Below are 21,057 nucleotides of genomic sequence, written 5' to 3'. Positions count from 1 at the left end.
CCATTTGCATTAGTATTAATATTACACAGTATAATTGGACACCCTTTGTGAATAGCCTTAGAGTAACTGATTCTGGAGTGTCTGGTGGCAGTAATAACTACATTATTCTCTGGGCAGACAAGGGCACAGCAGGTAGATCTGTGCCAGCCTTTTCCATGTGTGTGTGTGTGTGTGTGTGTGTGTGTGTGTGTGTGTGTGTGTGTGTGTGTGTGTGTGTGTATATGTGTGTGTGTGTGTGTGTGTGTGTGTGTGTGTGTGTGTGTGTGTGTGTGTGTGTGTGTTTGTAAAAAATCAAATCTCACAGTATGCGTGTGTGTGTCAGCTGCTTGGAAGAGGGACACAAAACACTGGTTTCACAGAGAAGGTACTGGAGGACTTGGCTTGGACACTTGGCTGAGGCCCTAACCCTACAGCTCTACCAGTAACGAGTCGTATTGGGGCTCTGGAGGGAGACAAATATATAGAAACTCAGACCCCAGTCTGACTGCATTTCATGTGTGGTCTTAAGGGAAATTGTGCTTGATGCAAAGAGGATGGCATCTGAAAATACTGAGTGTATCTATTTGTATTCCAAGTGAATGCCCCTCTCCAGTGCCAGTAGTGAGGATTCAGGCTCCTTGATTACTGCACATCACAGGCTGTTCACTTCATGTAGGCACTTCCACAGTGTTCATGTTGAATGCGTGACAGCAGTGAATGCTAACATCGGTAGGGTGTCAGATTACATTTGCACAGGTGAACATGTAGGACTGTGAAGGGTGAAGGTGCATTTAAGCAATGCACATTCCCATGTTCTGTGTCATCCTCATTATTTGGTTTTTAAAATGTGTGGTCACTGCCTGGTTTACTTTTTTTATTTTACTTTGCCATTGTTTACATGATATCACTCTTAGGGCAACCACAAGAAACAGAGGAATGAATGGCAGGTTACTCTGGTTTGTCATGTAACTATTCCTGTGACAGCACATGTTTGTGTTAGGGCTGAAATATTGATGGTCCTGGGTTTGATTATAGGGTGCACAACCTTCCCTTCACTTTTTATGGTCCATGTTTGCGTGATATCACAAGAACAGAGGAAATATCAATTTTGCCTATGCTTACCTTATTTGTGCCAAGGTGCGCACGAAGATTGCAGGTGAACAGCATGTTAATCAAACAATCCAACATGGTGAAGCTACTCAATAATGTATAAAGTATCCATGTAGACTCTATTCTGTTTTTCCTTTATCCTTCAATACCATTGGAGTAGAAAAAAGAACATTTTAACTGACACAAAGCTAGGAGCTGCTGCAGCTATTCTACATCTGCATTTGCTAGAGGCTGAAGCCAGTGCTGCTGCTGCTGTTGACAATATGCCTTGGCCAAGAAGGAGAAGAGGGTTCAGGCCCAGGGTAACTTTCCAGGTGCTGCATGAGCTGGAGATTGCACAGTGCTGCAGGGTGGACAGCGACACATTACAAGAACTCTGTGAGCTCTACTGTCCTCAACTCAGAGCCAGTGCCAACTGACAGGAACTCATTCCAGTGGAAACTAAGGTATATGTGTAGCCCTTAGAATATTAGCTACTGGTACCTTTCAAAGACCAACCAGGGACATGATGGGTGTGTCACAGGCATCGGCATCCAGGATCATCCACCATCTTCTGGATGCTATGCTCATACATGCCAGTGAGCACATATTTTTCCCTCTGTACTTCTGAAGAGAGGGCCAGCAATATGGGACTGTTTTACCATGTAGTGCATCACCCTGAAGTACTGGGTACCATGAACACATTAAGGCACCACCTGGTGAGCAGGCTAGAATCTACATTAACTGCAAGGGATATTACAGCATCAACTGCCAAGTCATGTGTAATGTCCAGGGAATTATCTTGAATTTATGTGCTGGCAACCCTAGCAGTTATCATGACTCCCATATCTGGAACATTTCACAACTGTACCAGATGTTTGCTAGGGGTGACATCCCATTGGGCCATTTACTGGGGGATGCTGGCTATGACCTGGAACCATGGCTGATGCCACCCATCAGAAGTGTGGACACGCTCATGGAAGAACACCATAATGAGTCACATGGTCAAACTAGAAACATCATAGAACGTATGTTCGGGCTTCTGAAGTCATGGTTCCAGTGCCTAGATATATCCAGTGAGCCCTGCAGTATAATCCATACACATGTAGACAAATATTCACAGTGTGTGCTATGCTACACAATCTGATCCTGCAGAAAGAGTTGCAGTGGGATCAACAAGAGAAAGGGACACACATCCCCCCACCAACACCTATGTCACCACAGCCACAGTCAGAGGAGGACTCAGAGGAGGAGCCTCAAGCTGCTGTCCCTGTAGACAGACATAGGCATACTCAGTATGCCCTTGCTTTGACTAAGAGACAATGCATAACACATTCACTGACCATCTAGGGACCTAATACCCTTCTCCTACTCACTTACATATAGTAAAATTGATGTAAGGCAACTCATGCAACTTTTTATTGGCTCTGTACTGCATGCATCAGACAGAGTAATCATTGAACTAAAGGTGTGTCAGCTACTGCATTTGCAGGCAAGTCCTGAACCTAGAGAGAATTCTTTAATAATATTATAGTATATCCTTGTATTTCCTAACTTGGTACAGTAAGCAAGTGAACAGTGGTGGATTTGTACAGAAAGTACTTTAACATGTGATAACTGACATCTATTTTACTTATATTTGTTCATTAGTAGTTAGCAGGCCTCAGGCATGAAAGATTCACACAGCCATACCTCTGAAGAATTATGATGTGCATTGCATGGCCTCATTTTACTGCCATACATTTGTACAAGTAAATCATTAAAGACAGAAATTAGAAAGTGATGATGCCCATTGCAGTTTCAGATTTCAGACTTGTTTATGTCATAACAGTAACTGAGCTTTGTCCCCCCCTCCCAAGAGGAGTGCACCCTTGTTCTTACCATAATGGTAACTCAGCAATGCTACCCCCAAAACAAAAGTATGTGCATGTTTGTGCCATCCAACCTGGACTGCATATGATATTATTCCCAGTTAATATCCTCTCACACATTAAGGCCAATCATATAGAATGGCTTACATACTGCATGTGTTAGATAACTGATGAATGATCAAGAAACACAGAAAGGTAACACAGAGCTGTAAATTTGAAAACATAATTATGACAGGTTGTGCGATCACTAACTACTTTATGTCTAAATATAGTAAAGAAAATTAAATGTACAAATCACAGCTGATGGTTTGATAGCAGTGTGCATTCTGATGCAGTTGGCTGTGTGAAGAATGAGTTAATTTCATTGATGCAAAGTTACTTGTGTGGCAAAGAAGACTAAGGCACCCCCCTGTTTTCTGAAGCTGTATTGGTATGAGGGCTAAAATCCTGACATATGTAGAACTTTGTGATGTGTGCTATCAATTGTTACTGTATTTTTACAGATTTTGTATATGTGTTCCTTAGTTTTAGTATCTTTTCCTCGTTGTCTTCTTTTATATCCACATTTGCCAGATGCACCACATCCTAAAAAAATGGTTTGGCTAAGCTTATCTTATTTGTATGATGTGCAACATTGTGGAAACAAAGGAAAACCAGATTGTCTAGAAAGCAGACATCCGAAAATAGAAAATGGATATATTCAATTAATGCTCTTAACCATTGTGAAAAGCCGGCCTGGAGTACAGATGAGACCAGGGTATAGTAGCAAACATTAGCAATGTAACTCACATTTGTGCACTGCTTCCCTGCATGCAAACAGGCCTATGTCTCATGCATGCACAATTTGTTAACCATTATGCAAATCAAATGCTCATTGTGCTATGAAATTATATATATATATATATATATATATATATATATATATATATATATATATAAAACATTTTATTATTGCTGTTTATTGTCTATTTCCCTTGTATGACATAAAACTACATGTCAAAACATTGCAAACTAAGGGCACAATATAACTACATGTCATATATTTACAATAATGTCCCACGCAAACCACTCCAAGCAAGCATTACAATTCTGGGGTCTCATTACTTTCTCCACACATATATCAACCACAATACAAAGTGTTATACATAATGTTGTGTGCTCACCATTGGGCAGGACCACTTAGTGGTGCTCACAACCTTGCTCTGCAAAACTCAAACAGCCAAGTATGCTCAGTAAGGGTACTTGTGTTATTGCACAGCTAGGCTTCAAAGCAGTCTTCTGCTATTAGGGTACTAGCCTCAGATTTTACTATGAAGCAATGTACCTATGCAGGCCTCCCAACATCTTGTCTCCACATGGCTTGTCAATGTCATCTACTATAAGTCAGTTGCAGTCCTATCAAACTTTCTGTGTGTCATGTGGGATAAGTACTGTGTTCTATAGTTTGTGCCTTTAGATATGTAGGGGTTATATTCTCACTGCAGTCAAATGTGTGTGTGTATCTGCCCACACAGAAGAACAGACGTGTCTATCCCACAGTTACCTCTCCAATAGCATTTCTTGACAGTTTTTTGAGACTTGCACAGGCCTACACATCTATTTCCTGCAGGTCTCCCAACCTCTTGTCTCCCACATGTCCTGCTGATGTCATCTACTATATGTTCACTTGCAGTTTGACAAAATCAGACTTGTGCCATTGTGCATTCATTAAGTAATCTGTGTACTTAGATATGTAGGGGGGTTTATTCTCACAGCAGTCAACTGTGTGTATGTGTGTAGAGCACAAGTGTGTTTCCCACAATGTCTTCTCCAATTGCATGGCTTGCCAGTTTTTTGAGACTTGCGCAAGGCTACACATCCATTTTGTGCAGGCCTCCCAACCTCTTGTCTCCCACATGGCCTGCCTATGTCATCTTCTATAAGTTCACCTGCAGTCCTAGCAAAATCAGATGAGCGCCATGGCATGTGCATTAAATACTATGTACTGTAGTCTGCATACTTAGGAAGAAGGTATATTCTCACTGCAGTCAAATGGAGGGGTAGGAGCATGTGTATGTGAGTGAAAGAGCTGTTACTGTACTTTACAGTGAGTCTTTTACAGCCGCCTGTGGGACACTGTTATTTTGTCCTAAACAGACAATGCTGATGTCATCATCTATAAAGTGTTGTCTGACACACTCCAAGTCAGATATGGGCCCATGACAATTGCATTAAGTATTGTGTTCTGTAGTGTATACTTAGATAAGTAGGGGTTCTATTTTCACCCCAGTCAAATGGAGGCTTGTTGTGTGTATGTGTGTGTGAGCTGTTGCTGGACTTTACAGTGAGCATTTTACAGCATCCTGTGGAACACTGCTATTTTGTCCTCAGCAGATACTGCTGATTGTTATCATGTATAATGTGTTGTCTGATACACTCCAAGTTAGACTTGAGCTGTGGTGCTTACATTAAGTAACGTGTGTACTTAGATAGGTAGGGGTTCTATTCTCACTGCAGTCAAGTGTGTGTGTGTGTGTGTGTGTGTGTGTGTGTGTGTGTGTGTGTGTGTGTGTGTGTGTGTGTGTGTGTGTGTGTGTGCTGCTGCTGTACTTTACAGTAAGCCCTTTATAGCAACCTGTGGGACATTGTTATCTTGTCCTCAACACACTGCTAATATCATCATATATAAAGTGTTGCCTGACACACTCTAAATTGGACTTCAGCTTTGGTAATTGGGTTAAGTCCTGTGTTCTGTAGTGTGTGTAATTAGGTAGGGGGTTCATTCTCACTGCAATCAAATGGGGGAGAGGGTTGGTGTGTGCCTGAGAGCCATTGTTGGACTTTACTGTGGCCTTTTACAGCAGCCTGTGACACTGCTATCTTTTCCTAGGCAGACACATATCTGTGATTGCTAAGTTATACAGTAAGCAAAAGAAGCTGCTGTCTACAAATACAAAAGTGAGAACCCAGAACTGGAAGACCATGTTCCTCAGCCTAAACAAGTAAATAAGACAACATGTGCAATCTATCACCCCAACCCTTATTTTCTCTTTTTTTGTTTTTTTTATTTCCCCCACAGCACAGCAGGGTAGGCCAGGGCCACAGGATCCACCTGCCCCCACCCCAATGGCTATGGCACCGAGAACTAACATGTTTGTGCTGCAACCTGGTTACATCCTTTGTGCTGCCCCTGCACTACCTGGCCCGTCAGGCACTTCTGCCCTGGAGGACAGGCCTGCGGTTTCCTCTGCAAACAGTGGGAGAAGGGGTGATTTTATCACCCGAGAAGAACTGCCAGGGATGGTGCATAAGATTGTGCATCACACTGTGGGCAAACACCTACATGGATGCAGACATGGCTCTCTATCACTGTACTGAATAACAATAAGGAGATGCAGATTTCAGACACCTCAGCCATTGGAACAGTGAGGTGACAGTGATTACAGTCCAGTGGGGGAGGACTTGATTCTCACTGTAACCCAGCTTGACATCCATGAGTTTGTGAGGTCCACACCCTTATCACCTTACCCCAACCATGGTGTTCACCCTCCTCTTGTGTTCTTCACTGTCCCAGTCTTGTTGGATGTACTTTTAAACAATGAAATCCTAAAATCCAGACTTTCCTAATACCCAGACACAATTCCAAATTTTTATAACACTGAAACATTAAAATGCGATGTTCAGAATACCGAATTGAAACACACAAATATAACATGTAACTCCCTTCACCACAGCAGTACTATAATGAAAACTAAACTGTATACTTCCAAGAAAAATCACTATTTCTACATGAATGAACCACAAATTCCTCAGATTAAAATGTGATTCGTAATCTATGAAACGATCTTCACATTAACATACTATTCGCATTTTCAAAACACTTCCTACAGCTTGCACTAATTCAGTAGCTATGTACTTACCTGTGTTCTGCAGACCATACTTTCTGAAAACCACCTAGTTGGGAGGCTACACCCCACATCCTCCAACTATATATACCAACTCTGGGATTTCACTACTGTGGGGAAAATGGCTATACCTTTTTGTGCCCTTATTATAGCGTACACACTTCTAAAACTGCAGGGACCATCATACGAAATGTCTGCCATATTATTTTAAATACTTAGCACAGCAATTTAAAGAGACATGCCTGTATTTAAAAAGACATAAGCACTACTTCCTGCATTGTTGTCAGTATTCTGTACAGTGACATTTTAAGTTTCAGTCTTATGACACTCAGCATTTTAATGTTTCAGTGTTATATGAATTCAGAATTGTGGTATTGATGATATGAACTTCGGGAGTTTTGGTTTACATTGTTTAAAAGTAGATTTGACTTGCCTTGTGTATCCTGTCTGTCAGCAATTACTTCCTCACCTTGCCAACTTACCTGCCTGAGACATACCTATGTCCCTTCCCCAACATTCCTCTCTCTTTATACAAAACAAGGCACTTGTCCCACAAAAATAAACGTCCCATATTTAACTCTTCATGTCACGAACATGTCTACTTGATGCACTTGGTTTGGTCCAGTTGGCTAAACAACATGATAACATTGCAGTCACTTCTCTCTCTGGAGATGCCAGTCCAAATTCAGCTAATCTTCTATACATATGATTAGTTTTTCAGGGCACATTCTCAATATACAGCATATATTCACAATGCATGCATGTGTTCTCCACCACCCAAGCAATACAGCCCTTGGGGCTCAGTATTTTTTACACATATATATCAACTGCACTACAAGGTGTAATATATAATGTTGTGTACTCCCTCATGGAAAGGGCCAGTCAGTGGTGCTGGCAACATTGCTCTGCTAAACTGAAACATCCAACTATAAACAATAAGAGTACTTGTGTTGTCACACAGCTAGGCGTCTGCACACCTAAGACACACTCTACAGTTAGGCTACTGGCCTCATATGAACTTATGACTCTATGCGCCTATGCAGGCCTCACAACATGTTGTTCCCCACATGACCTGCTGATGTCATCTACCATAAGTTCACCTGCAGCCATGTAAAAGTAAGACTTGTACCATAGCACTTGCATAAAGTGCTGAGTTCCATATTCTGTATACTTGGAGAGGCAAGGGTTTTGTTCTAACTGCAGTCAATTGTGTGTGTGTGTGTGTGTGTGTGTGTGTGTGTGTGTGTGTGTGTGTGTGCATGTGTGTGTGTGTGTGTGTGTGTGTGTGTGTGTGTGTGTGTGTGTGTGTGTGTGTTTACTCAGCAGAGCAGATGTGCTATCCTACAGTAACTTCTCCAATGGCATGGCTTGCTAGTCTTTTCATACTTGCAGAAGCCTACACATCCATTTCATGCAGTCCTCCAAACTTCTCATTTTCCTCATGGCCTGCTGATGTTATCCACTATAAGTTGACCTGCAGAGAGGTAAAAGTCAAATGTGTGGTGTGGTGGTTGCATACAGTACTGTGTTCTGTAGTCTGTGTACTTAAGTAGGTAGGGTACAATCCAGTCAACTGTGTGTGTGTGTGTGTGTGTGTGTGTGTGTGTGTGTGTGTGTGTGTGTGTGTGTGTGTGTGTGTGTGTGTGTGTGTGTGTGTGTGTGTGTGTGAGTGTGTGTGAGCGACAAATGATAGATGACATTGCAGATATCCATGTACACTAGCATATGGGACACTTTCACCATATGCTTAAAAGGCAATGCTGATGTAATCAGCTATATCAGATTATTGCATATACAACCATCTCACCGGGCCAGGGTCAGACACTGGCCTGGAGCCCAGGCAGATGTCACCTTAGGTTCATAGGAGTTTCCGAGGCAGAGGACTGGTGACTGACATACTTTGGGGTATGTCTGGTGGGGATGGGGGGGTGACGTTTGCCCCAAACTGTCTGGTAGCAAGTTGACAATGTCCTCAGGGTCAATATGAGTGGCACCATCCATTACTAGTTTGGCACAAAGCTGGGCCTTCACTTTTAGACTTCTGACATAGCTAAAGAATGCATCTGGTTATCTTTAGCTGGGGATGCTACTTTAGGTTTGCACATAGCTTCAGAGGACTTTTCAAGATAGCTAATGTCCTTGTTCAAGCTGTGAAGGATGTCCTTCCTCTGATGAGTCAGGTCCCACTTGTTCTTATACATTACTTTCTTCCATCTGTTGTATAACATTTGTATGGTTGTTGCCCACCAGGTTGGCTAGTTTTCTGTGAGGAACTTGTATTGACCTGTTCATGTTCAACCGACTCTGTACATTTGTATAGCTGTTTATACAGGGCATTTGTGTACACCTCTGCATAGCACTCATTGTGACCAATAGTATCTTGGGGGGGGGGTTGCAAACTCTTTATAACATCAGCTAGGAGCCTATAGTTTGCTTTGGATAAATGTTTCATCCTTTATGCTCTTGAGGGGGTGTCAGGTATGATTGTGAATGTTAATGAAACTGAATTGTGAATTTGACCTAACAAAGGGGTCCAGCAAACAGGGGTTAGTGTAGAGAACCACTATAGTTGTTAGTACTAAGTCTAGTACATTCAAGCCCCTTATAGGGGTGTAGACTATCTGTTATGCAGCATGTGTATTAACAAAGTCCAGGAACCTTAGGATAAGTGTGCTTGTGCACATATATAACTCCTAATCAAGGGAAGGATATTTAAAGTCACACAAGGTGTTTGGCTGTCTAGTGAATGACATACATAGGTCCAAGTAGGCAGACTGGTCCTCGTGGTTCGTGATGGGGACCTGCAGCTATCAAAGATATGGAAGGGCATTTTACATGCAGTTAGTTCAACTTAGAGTAGTGCTACAGAGTTGTACTGTTTGACCAGTCTTGTGGTGTATTTGTATTTTAATGAAGATGTATACACCTCCATATTTGGTTCCTTCATGCTCATTTTGATATGTGTGAACATATGGAAGGCATTGTATCCTGCATAGCCAGGGTGCTGTCTGTGGCCTTGAACCATCTCTGTGTGACTGCACAGCCATGGGCATCTTCCAAGGAAAGGAATTCTTCCAGTGAGTGCAGTTTCTCATTTACACTCCTTGCATTAAGCAGCATGACCTTCAGTCTGTGGTGGATTCTTTTACATTGGGACTTTAGTTTTATTTATTTATTTTATTTTACATTTGTTGTTCGGACATTGCCTAAAAAGGCCACAATGGGGGAGGCAAGCACCTTCATATAGTACAGTGAGGTACGTCTCCAGCCATTCAGTGTAATATGGACTATGACAAAGTCATAACAATACTTGTTGAGACACTTGAGTACGTGCATGATCTGATGGACCATGGCACCTGACAGACAGACAACTGTGACTTTCTCCTTGCCAGCCTGGTGAGGGGGACATATGTGCATCTCACTTTGGAGTCGCTTATGAACACGACATTTGGTTTTGAGGTGTTCTACCTGAGGGGATTATTGGCTGAGACACCGGTGAGTGTAATATTATGTGTAGTGAATTCTATTGGGTATGCACTGTGTGCAGTAGGTTTGCACTTGGGAGGTCTCTCATCTTTAGATAGGTTTCTAGCAAGTGCCTCCATGTATGTGGGCTTATCTGTTGTGAGCTTATATGCAAGAGGTAAATTGTATGTAATGACAACATATTTGATATCAGGGTTGTTGTTATGTGAGAGAATTGATTCCAAATTCATAGTATCAATGCAGCTCTCACAAGTTGTATTAGTTTGTTTTAGCAGAAACTGGTTGTCAGTATATATGAGGCAATTGCTCTGTTGCCTCATGATACCCATGTAAATCAAGCTATCTGGAGAAATGATGGGAAACTGTCTGTCCATTCTGGAAGGAATATACTGTAGTAACTAGCAGGAATTGAGCTAGATGAACCATGTTTTGGTGTAAGACTAACACAATGTCTCTATTTTATGGATACTAGGGTTACAGAAATGTGTCAATATTTTACAATGCACAACTGAGTTGCTTGCAGGACAACAGTGCAAGCTTTGAGTAGCTATGGTAAACTGAGTTCAAACACCTCAGAACACAATGCTAGAATACAAGTGAAGTTAAACTATTTTAAACCAATAAACAAAGGAAAGGCCAATAATGAGCCTGATTCCAGCAGTCCCTAAGTCAGATGGGTTCTTGGCCACAAAGTTCTACCACAAGGGTGCAGAGATGCCTTCTTAATATAAGAGGGCTAGTTTTAGTGCTCCAATGATACCAAACAGTCTAGATTCAGCAAGCCTGAATTGGGCCTATGCTATAAAATGCAGAAGTGCTAGAAATCTAAAGTGCAGATAATTGCAATCATAACAGAAGAATAAACTGTTTAAATAAAGCAGCAATTCAGTAGAATACTCCAACAAGAGTGTAGACAACAAACCGTCTTGGTGTGAAATATGTAGTCTGGAACATAAGTTCTTAAACCAGAACTAAGACACTTTCAGAATGACAGACGAAATAAGCTTTCAACCAGCAATTCCCAGCTCACAAGGGTAGAGGCAACCATCTCATACCACCAGAGTGCAGACTACAAACCTTCTTCATGTAAGACAACTGGCCTGAAGCCCAAATGCTTAAACCAAAAGTAACAGGTTTTGAATAACAGTTACAAGGTAATGCAATACCAGACAAATGACAGTGGCCTGCATTTTAACCTACCCACATGCATCATATCATGATTACTAGGCTCTGTGTTATCTTGATGAGATAGCCCTGTGGTCTGTCCAGCTGCTGCATATGTCTGGTGAGATTCCTGAAAAAGAGTGCATTATACTGTATTATTGTTCTGATGATTCATACAATCCTGAGATCTGAACGTGATGGCATGCCTTATGATGTATGTGACACCCATGCACTGGCCCAATAATCAAGGAGCCTCGATTCTCACCACTAACACTAATGAGGGACATGCACATTGGGAAGGACAACAAGAACACACACAGTAAAGTACAATTTCCCTTAAGAGCACACAGAGATCACAGTCAGTCTGGGGCTGGGTTTTCCCTTTCTCTCCAGATCCCCAATAAGACTCCCCACTGTCACAGCTATAGGGTACAGATCTCAGCCTACTGGTCAAGACAAAACCTTCAGCACCCTCTATGTCCAGCCAGTGTTTTGTCTCCCTGCCCAAGAAGCTGACACATACACACACACACACACACACACACACACACACACACACACACACACACACACACACACACACACACACAACACACAGACACAGATTTTATATTAATAACTGCACTTATGTTACAAATGGCAAGTTTAATTGTGACAGTCCTGGGGATGTTTATTCTGCAAAGTGACAAAATGATAGATGATTTGTAAAAAAAAATTCTGAGATTCATTTTAAATGAGACATAGATTGCTTTTAAACTATGTTTAGTTAAACATAATGCATTTTTTAGTGAAATAATTGATTTACCTGATAGCTCATATTTGTTGATGTATCAGGGAGTGGAGTTTTGGAAGTATGTCACTTTAAGAGTTAGGTTGCTTAATCATGTCAATAATTACTTTCTTATTTAAGTGGATTGTGTTTAATACCTTTGTCTGTAGACGTTCATGTACTGGATGTGAAAGAAAGTGTTAACATACACCTGTTTTTGGAGATTACCACTGCCTTGTTTGTTTGTTTTTTAATATTTAATAATAAATAATAAAACCACAAGACAAATCTTATTACTTCAACACAATGACATTACAGAGTTCAGAAATCACAGGAGCATCCTTTAAAATAATACTGTAGAATAGTCTGACATAAATATAGACAACAGCTAAACTAATCTGGCTAAATTTCTATCTAACTCCAAGAGAAATCACTGTTCTAAAGAAATATCTTACTTAAAGACCAAAGGCAGAGTGCTGGTGAGTTGATGTCTTCAGACAAAATCCGAAATGCGTAATTCTCTCTCTCTGAGAAAGTCTTAAATTAATAACACAGTACTGCTGAGTCATTTCACATTACAACATTTTTGACTCTTCTATGGTTCCCAGGCTAACAGAAACTCAAAATTTACATTTCTTAGTAAGCTGCACCTGGCCAGCAAGCCACAGCAATAAAATACATTTTACATGTAAAATCTAGTAATTAACTCTTGTCCTAAGACAATAGAAAGAATTCCTTAGCTTAGACATCCTGTCTCTGAGCATGAGATCAAACAGTCATACAATGCTTGACTTATCAACTATCTTCCAGCAGAGTGCACTGCGGTTAAATTTTTAAAGCTCAGTACAACATATAGTTTAATCATAACATATAGTTCTCTTTACATTTGTGAACCACGCCTATTGATTATATTAATATTTACAAATGACACAGAATTATCTATAAAATCCTATCTAGCTAGGCTGGTAGCTTTCACAATGTGCACCATACATATGTACTGAAAAACATTAAAGAGAAAGCTTTTAAAGTAATGACACACATTGCTCTTCTTGACTTCACAACCCTTATAAGAGAATATACTAGAAAGCACTGCCATGCTGATGCTATTCACTGTATTATTTGGAAAGTCAAAATAACTAATAACTGACAGGTACAATTATCAGTTCAATGACACAAATGCAGATGCATTACGCACTGTTGTAGCTATGCACCCTGTGCATCAGACACAAAGATTTTGTATCCTTGAGTCCAAAAGTTAAGAACACAGGGATCTGGCACAGTTATCTTCACTTGCAAATTATGCTGGGATGAGGAGCAGGAGGTCTAGGCTGACACAAAAGGTTGGTGAGTGTGTGTGAGGGAGAATGGGCAGGCTGTGTGCATGTCTGTAGGGGTCCTCCATGTCAAAGTGGAGTGTGAGAGCCTACATGAACACAGTGAAGCTCAGAGCTAGCTCTATGTCTTGGGATTTTGGACAGGTGTGAGCCATGCATGGTAGAGGTGGCAGTTCATTGTTGTTGTCCCTGATCATGGGAACTGGCTCTCCCAGCAATTGCACTGGCACATCCATGTCCAAGGTCAGATGGAGTTCTGCTCCCTGAGTGTGACCAATGTCTGCTGGACATGCTTCCTTCACAGGAATGCCCAGGACCACAACCCCATGGCCTGCCATGTCTGGGTGTGGACAGAACACTCCTTGATGTACAAGCGTAAGTGATGCCACTATGAGAGTGTGATTGTGAATGCCCACATTGGGTCTCAGCAGATGTTGTGGCTGACCTAAACCCATGAGGATGCTGTTCCCCTCCAAGCAGATGTTCCATTACGGACACTACTCATTCCATGACTCCTGGGAAAGGCTGGCACAGGTTCTCCAGCTATGCTCACTTTTCTCCAGACTATAAGGTAGAAATCACTGCCACCAACCACTAATATCATCAGCTACTATAAGGCCCTTCTCAAAGAGTGACCAATTTCACTGTGCAATATTACTGTTATCCAAATAGTGTGACCCAGGGCTAAAGCTATGGGAGTGGCTTGGGCCGTATCACCAAATACATGCAATGTACACTAAGAGCTTAAATTATCTCTACACAAAACAGTCACAGTTGAAATGTTTAAAAATATTTAATAATAAATAATAAAACCACAAGACAAATCTTATTACTTCAACACAATGACATTACAAAGTTTAGAAATCACAGGAAAATGCTTTAAATAACACTATAGAATAGTCTGACATAAATATAGAAAACAAATAGACTAATCTGGTTAAATTTCTATCTATCTCTAAGAGAAATCACTGTTCTAAATAAATATCTTACTTAAAGACCAAAGGCAGAGTGCTGGTGAGTTGATGTCTTCAGACAAAATCTAAAATGCTTAATTCTTTCTTTCTCTCTCTGAGAAAGTCTTAAATTGATAGCACAGTACTGCTGAGTCATTTCACATTACAGCATTCTTGACTCTTCTCTGGTTCCCAGGCTAACAGAAACTCAAAATTTACATTTCTTTGTAAGCTGCTCCTGGCCAGGAAGCCACAGCAATAAAAGACCTTTTACATGTAAAATCTAGTAATTAACTCATGTCCTAAGACAACAGAAATATTTCCTTAGTCCAGAAATCCTGTCTCCAAGCTTGAAATCAGTCATACAATGCTTGACTTATCAGCTATCTTCCAGCAGAGTGCACTGCAGTTAAATTTTTAAAGCTCAGTACAACATATAGTTTAATCATAACATATAGTTCTCTTTACATTTGTGAACCACACCTATTGATTATATTAATATTTACAAATGACACAGAATTATCTATAAAATCCTATCTAGCTAGGCTGGTGGCCTTCACAATGTGCACCATACATATGTACTGAAAAACATTAAAGAGAAAGTTTTTAAAGTAATGACACACATTGCTCTTCTTGACTTCACAACCCTTATAAGAGAATATACTAGAAAGTACTTCCATGATGATGCTATTCCCTGTATTATTTGGAAAGTCAAAATAACTAATAACTGGCAGGTACAATTATCAGTTCAATGACACAAATGCAGATACATTAGGCACTATTGTAGCTATGCACCCTGTGTATTAGACACAAAGCTTTTATATCCTTGAGTCCAAAAGTAAGAAAACAGGGATCTGGCACAGTTATCTTCACTTGCAAATTATGCTGGGATGAGGAGCAGGAGGTCTAGGCTGACACAAAAGGTTGGTGAGTGTGTGTGAGGGAGAATGGGCAGGCTGTGTGCATGTCTGTAGGGGTCCTCCATGTGAAAGTGGAGTGTGAGAGTCTACATGAACACAGTAAAGCTCAGAGTTAGCTCTATGTCTTGGGATTTTGGAAAGGTGTGAGCCATGCATGGTAGAGGTGGCAGTTCATTGTTGTTGCCCCTGATCATGGGAACTGGCTCTCCCAGCAATTGCACTGGCACATCCATGTCCAAGGTCAGATAGAGTGCTGCTCCCTGAGTGTGACCAATGTCTGCTGGACATGCTTCCTTCACAGGAATGCCCAGGACCACTACCCCATGGCCTGCCATGTCTGGGTGTGGACAGAACACTCCTTGATGTACAAGCATAAGTGCAGCCACTATGAGAGTGTGATTGCGAATGCCCACATTGGGTCTCAGCAGATGTTGTGGCTGACCTAAACCCATGAGGATGCTGTTCCCCTCCCAGTAGATGTTCCATTACAGACACTACTCATTCCATGACAGACACCACTCAGTCAATCGCAGACACCCCTTGTTCCAAAGTGTCATTCATCCGATTTAGGGAATAGGTGACATGGTGGAGTCAGTCACACATGTCAGATTGTGCCACATCCGCAATCCTAAGCATTTGTCTGTAGTGCCTTTCTCAATGTGCCTGCACCTCAATGATGGCTCTAAGCATACTTTGAGTGACACAGAAAGAGACACCTGCAGCAGGTGGAAGAGGGACAGCAGGCCCCCTCTGAGCACCCCTATCAACCCTTCTGCATGGCACCTCGCCAGCACTTCTGCTACAGCCAGACTCAACAGACACTGAAGCCGCTGTAGCCAAACTTCCCTGCTCAATGTCATTGCCCTCCACCTGTCTTATATTTGTGGGATCAGTGGACTGTGTAAGTGTAGGCCTACTACCTATGTCCGCGGAAAAAGAAGAAGGTGGGTGGATGTCAATTTCTTGTCAGATTCAACCTCTGCACCCTCTGACTGTGCCTCAGTTTTTCCACCATCATCATCAGTGTTGGATGAGGCACTGACATCAGGTGGCACAGGGCCTACACCCCACTGTCATGATCATTGGTGACAAAAAGGGAAAAACATAGGCATACATTAATACTGGTACTGCTATGGTGCAATATATGCTTAACAACTAACAGTGCCACCACTATTACAGACAGTACAGCAATACACTCAGCAGGCCTAAAATGACACATTATATTTCTAGAAATTGATCTGCAGTACTGAACTTACTTGATTTGGCTTACCACATGCAAGAAGCCTACATTGCTGGATTCCTGATGGCCCTGAAATAAGTTAAGCAACAGGTAAGGCCAACGTCATCACATTTAACAGCAAGACAGGAGGTACTACTTGTACTCCTGTCAATCAGCACGACATGTTACTTTAACAAGAACGTGGCTGGCAACTCCTAACTGAGCTTATCACTGTACTAATGTTCTATCCACCCAAAAAACACGTGACAAAAAAGTTACTTTTATTTCAATTATTTTACTATACAACAGTATTGAACTGGTCATATAGCAAAGCCTACCTGGAAGCTATTCCTGGGACTGAGAAGGAGGTGCACCCACATCAATGATATATTGTGGGCCACTCTGCTGTGTGCTGTCCTGTGTAAGAAAATTCACCAGGAATTCCTCATTGGGCATGAAAGGAGGTTCTGCAGAAGCCCCATCCCCAGTTACCCCTCTGATCTTGGGTAAAATCAGCTGTAAGCTTTGGTGAATATGGTAGCATGCCAGTGGCCCTGTGGTGCACCTGCTAATAAGTATGGCCATGGCTCCCCACAGCATTTATATTAGCAACAATTTGCTGCCATCTCCTTGCTTTTCTGGCATATTAGGATGACCACACTTAAGAAGATAAGTGCCATGCTGAAGTAGCACATCCACTATGATTGTGTTTTCTGCCTCACTGAAGGGGGGGGGGTCTGTGCCTCAATGACATTTTTGGTCCTAAAACACAACAGAATGATAATACACCTAACTTTCACATATCTACAAAGTAACCGTTACCAGATAAAACAGCTAATGTAGCCAGTCAGTAGTACCCACTGGAAAAAACATAACACATATGACATATGTGAAATACTAATGACAGGCAGGATGCAAAACAAGGAGAATATCAAGGGAAACATATCCTTGTATGTGCCAGAACTCAACTTTGCCACCCCAAGTTTGTGACATAACAACAACTTCTCTTTGCTTTCTCCACCCACTAAAGAATAGGCACATGAACCATTTTGCTAATAAAACTAATATGAAATGCTAAACATGCATTCAAAGGACCAGTCCCTGAAACATTTGTATGCATGCATCACACAGTTTACTATTTTCATGTATTGTCAATCATTTGTACCTCTGAAATGGCTTGACAAACATGGCCATGCTTTCAGTACACTTCTAACTAATGCATACAGATAACAATGTAAAAGGCTTTGCTTCACATTATTCATTAATATATTCCAACATAGGCATTATGTAGGTAAAACAATGACATCATACCTGCTAGAGTTCAATACTCCTTTGTAAAGATAGCTTGGGAAATATTTTACTTTGCTGAACATGTAGCAAGTATACTCGCCATCAGTTTGGCTAGCTACAGATTTGCCTTTTTTATAATGGAGTAGATTATTAATGGACTGCATCTGTCTATTCTGTTTTTCAGAGATGCTAATTACAGCATAAAAAGCTGAACTGCTTGCTAATTAACCAATCTGGTGGAGCTATTCAAGAAGTTATAAAGCAACCATTTAGACTCTATGCTGTTTTTTTCCTGAGGATTTCAAATGTATTGGAGTACAGAAACAGAGCGTCTACACGGACAGAATTCTAAGAGATGCTGATGCTGCTTAACTCCATTTGTATGTGCTAGATGCTGCAGGCAATGCTGCTGCTGCTGCCAATAGGCCTAAGCCAAGACTGACAAAACTTTTCAGGCCACATTTAACTTATAATATGCATGACATGAACTTTGTAGAGTGCTTCAGGGTGGATAGGGACACAATACAGGAACCCTTTGACCTTTGCCAGACACAACTCAGAGCCACAGTCTTTACCTCCCTGTGTATTGGGCTGTATGCTGCTTGTATCACAGTCAGCCTAAACTAATGCTGTATCAGCTGCTGTATTTACAAGCTAAATCCTGAACATGTACTGTATTGTATAATAATATTATGACATGTCCTTGTATTTCATCACTTGGTACAGTAAGCAACTACAAGGTAGGAGATTTGCACAGAAATTAATGCCACATTTGACAACAGAGAGTTATTTGACTTGTATATATCCATTATCAAGTAGTAGGACTCATGCCTTAAGCATTCGCACATGTATACCTCCCCAAAGTAATGATGATCACTGCATGACATCAATTTAGCACCATACGTTTGAAATGGGAAATCATAACAGAGAAGTTCAAAAGTAATGAGACACATAGCAGTTTCTGACTTCACCACCCTCACAAGATCAAACCAGCATGATGCAAAACAAGGAGAGTAACAAGAGCAACATAGCCTTGTTTGTGCTATAACAGTAGCTCAGCCTGGCTACACTCCCTTGAAAGAACACTATACTGTTGCAATGTTCAATGACAGGACCCCACCTTTGCTCCCCACCTCAATAACAGCAGTCTATGCCTGTTTGTGGCATCTAACCTACCATTAATTTGATGGCAACTGGATATCATATTGTCTCCAATGAATATCCTCACACATTTTAAGGTAAATGCTATTGACTGGTTTACACACTGCATGTCTCTGTGTACTGGTCAGATAACTGATGAATGACCAAGAAACACAGAAAGGTAGAAAACAGCTGTATATTTTCAAGGAATAATCATAGCAAGTTGTGTGATCAGTAAGTGCACTGCATCCAAATACATTACATATACAGTACAAATAACAGATCATGCCTTGATATCAGTGTGCATTCACTTGCACTTGGTTGTGTGAGGAATTATGCCATGTTTTTGCTGCAAAGGTCTCTGTGGGGAAAAGATGGATTAGTCCCTCCTCCTGTTGTTTGACAATGTATTGCAGTGAGAATTGAGATCCAGACCTATTTACTCATATCACATGTGCACTAACAGTTTCTACTCTGTAATTCATAGATTGATTTCCACATTCAACTAATTATCCATGTTTTATACTTTTATCTTTTTTTCTTTTGGGGACACTGTTTTCCCTTTTTTTGTTTTTTTTTCTTTTGGAGACACTGTTTATACTTTTTTCTTTTTTTCGTTTGGGGCCACTGTTTGCATGATGCACTACTTATCATATATGGTGTTGGCTATGTGCATTTTGTTTGTCCATAGAGTGGCACTGCACAAAATGGATGAATGAGCCACTCAGGTATCAGACAGGACCTAGATAGCCAGAAACATATACTGGATACGTTCAGTTAATAATATTGGCCATCACGCAAACTCATTTCCTGGTGGCACATGTTCTCCAGCAACAAGTTTGCATGATGTTAAGTGATGCTCAGCAATTACAAATTATAAATACAAATGTTGCAAATCCAGAAAGAGCACACTCCCAGTAAGCAAGATACTTGCAATTGGTGGGAAAACATCATTCTACATTAGTCTTGATCTGTAATAGGCATGGCTGGCATTCTTAGAAAGCTCAAAGATGGGGTGTCCAGGAGTCCAAAGTATTTGTTGGACTCCTAGTGAATGAACATGGGCCCAGGCAGTTGTAGTGGGACTATCATGACTCAGAATACAAGGCAGATGCATGGAATAGTCTGTCCCAGGCTCTAATCAGTGCTACCAGTATCCCCTGCGCTGGTGAACAATGCAAGAACCACTACAGACAACACAGGATGAGGAAGAGAGATACCCTTGACTGTTGGATTGAGGAATGCAGAACTTGGGGCACCCCTTAGATGTGTAAGGATCACTTATTGAGACTAGTTGTCTGAGTTAAAAGCTGGATATATTCAGGATTTGTTTACGTAATGATATTCTGTTGGGTTCTGTTTTTTTCCACAGCCATCACAGACTGGGAACTGAATGTGACAAACCATGCCTCTAGATTAGTACAGATGTGAGGCGCATGTGGTATGTATGCATTCAAACAGTGGGGTTATTTTTTGCATTAAAAGTTACGATGCATTTATTTGTTACTTATACAGTTATATCAAACTGAGCATTCACTTTTTAACTATAATAGGGAAGTATGCATGCATTGTTCTGCAGGGCAAAAACAGTTCATTATTACAAAGTAGGCATAGGTTGTGCCTTCAAAATCCACACTTCCCAAATATACAATACCATTAAGGTTTCATCAGTATTGCAATGCAACATCAGAGCTGTAAAGCAGTTTCACCACATGCTTGCTGTAGCTTGTAATCAATATATTCGGACCATGCATATGTGCAATGTATGCACACATCAAGGATTGCTTACTGCAATCTGTAGTATATTGTGCATCCATTAAGAGCTGAACTGTTTTAACAGTAAGCAAAGGTATTTGTTCAGAGTTCATAGTGTTAAAAGTAAAAGTAACAGAATAGAGTAAAATAATTGTATTAATGCTTTGTATGTCACGTACAAACTTATTAATCTTCTTCCCTCTT

This window comes from Protopterus annectens, chromosome 7.part0, assembly GCF_019279795.1.
Source record: "Protopterus annectens isolate FY-2018-M chromosome 7.part0, PAN1.0, whole genome shotgun sequence".
Taxonomy (NCBI): Eukaryota; Metazoa; Chordata; order Ceratodontiformes; family Protopteridae; genus Protopterus; species Protopterus annectens.
Note: the sequence above shows the minus strand (reverse complement) of the source record.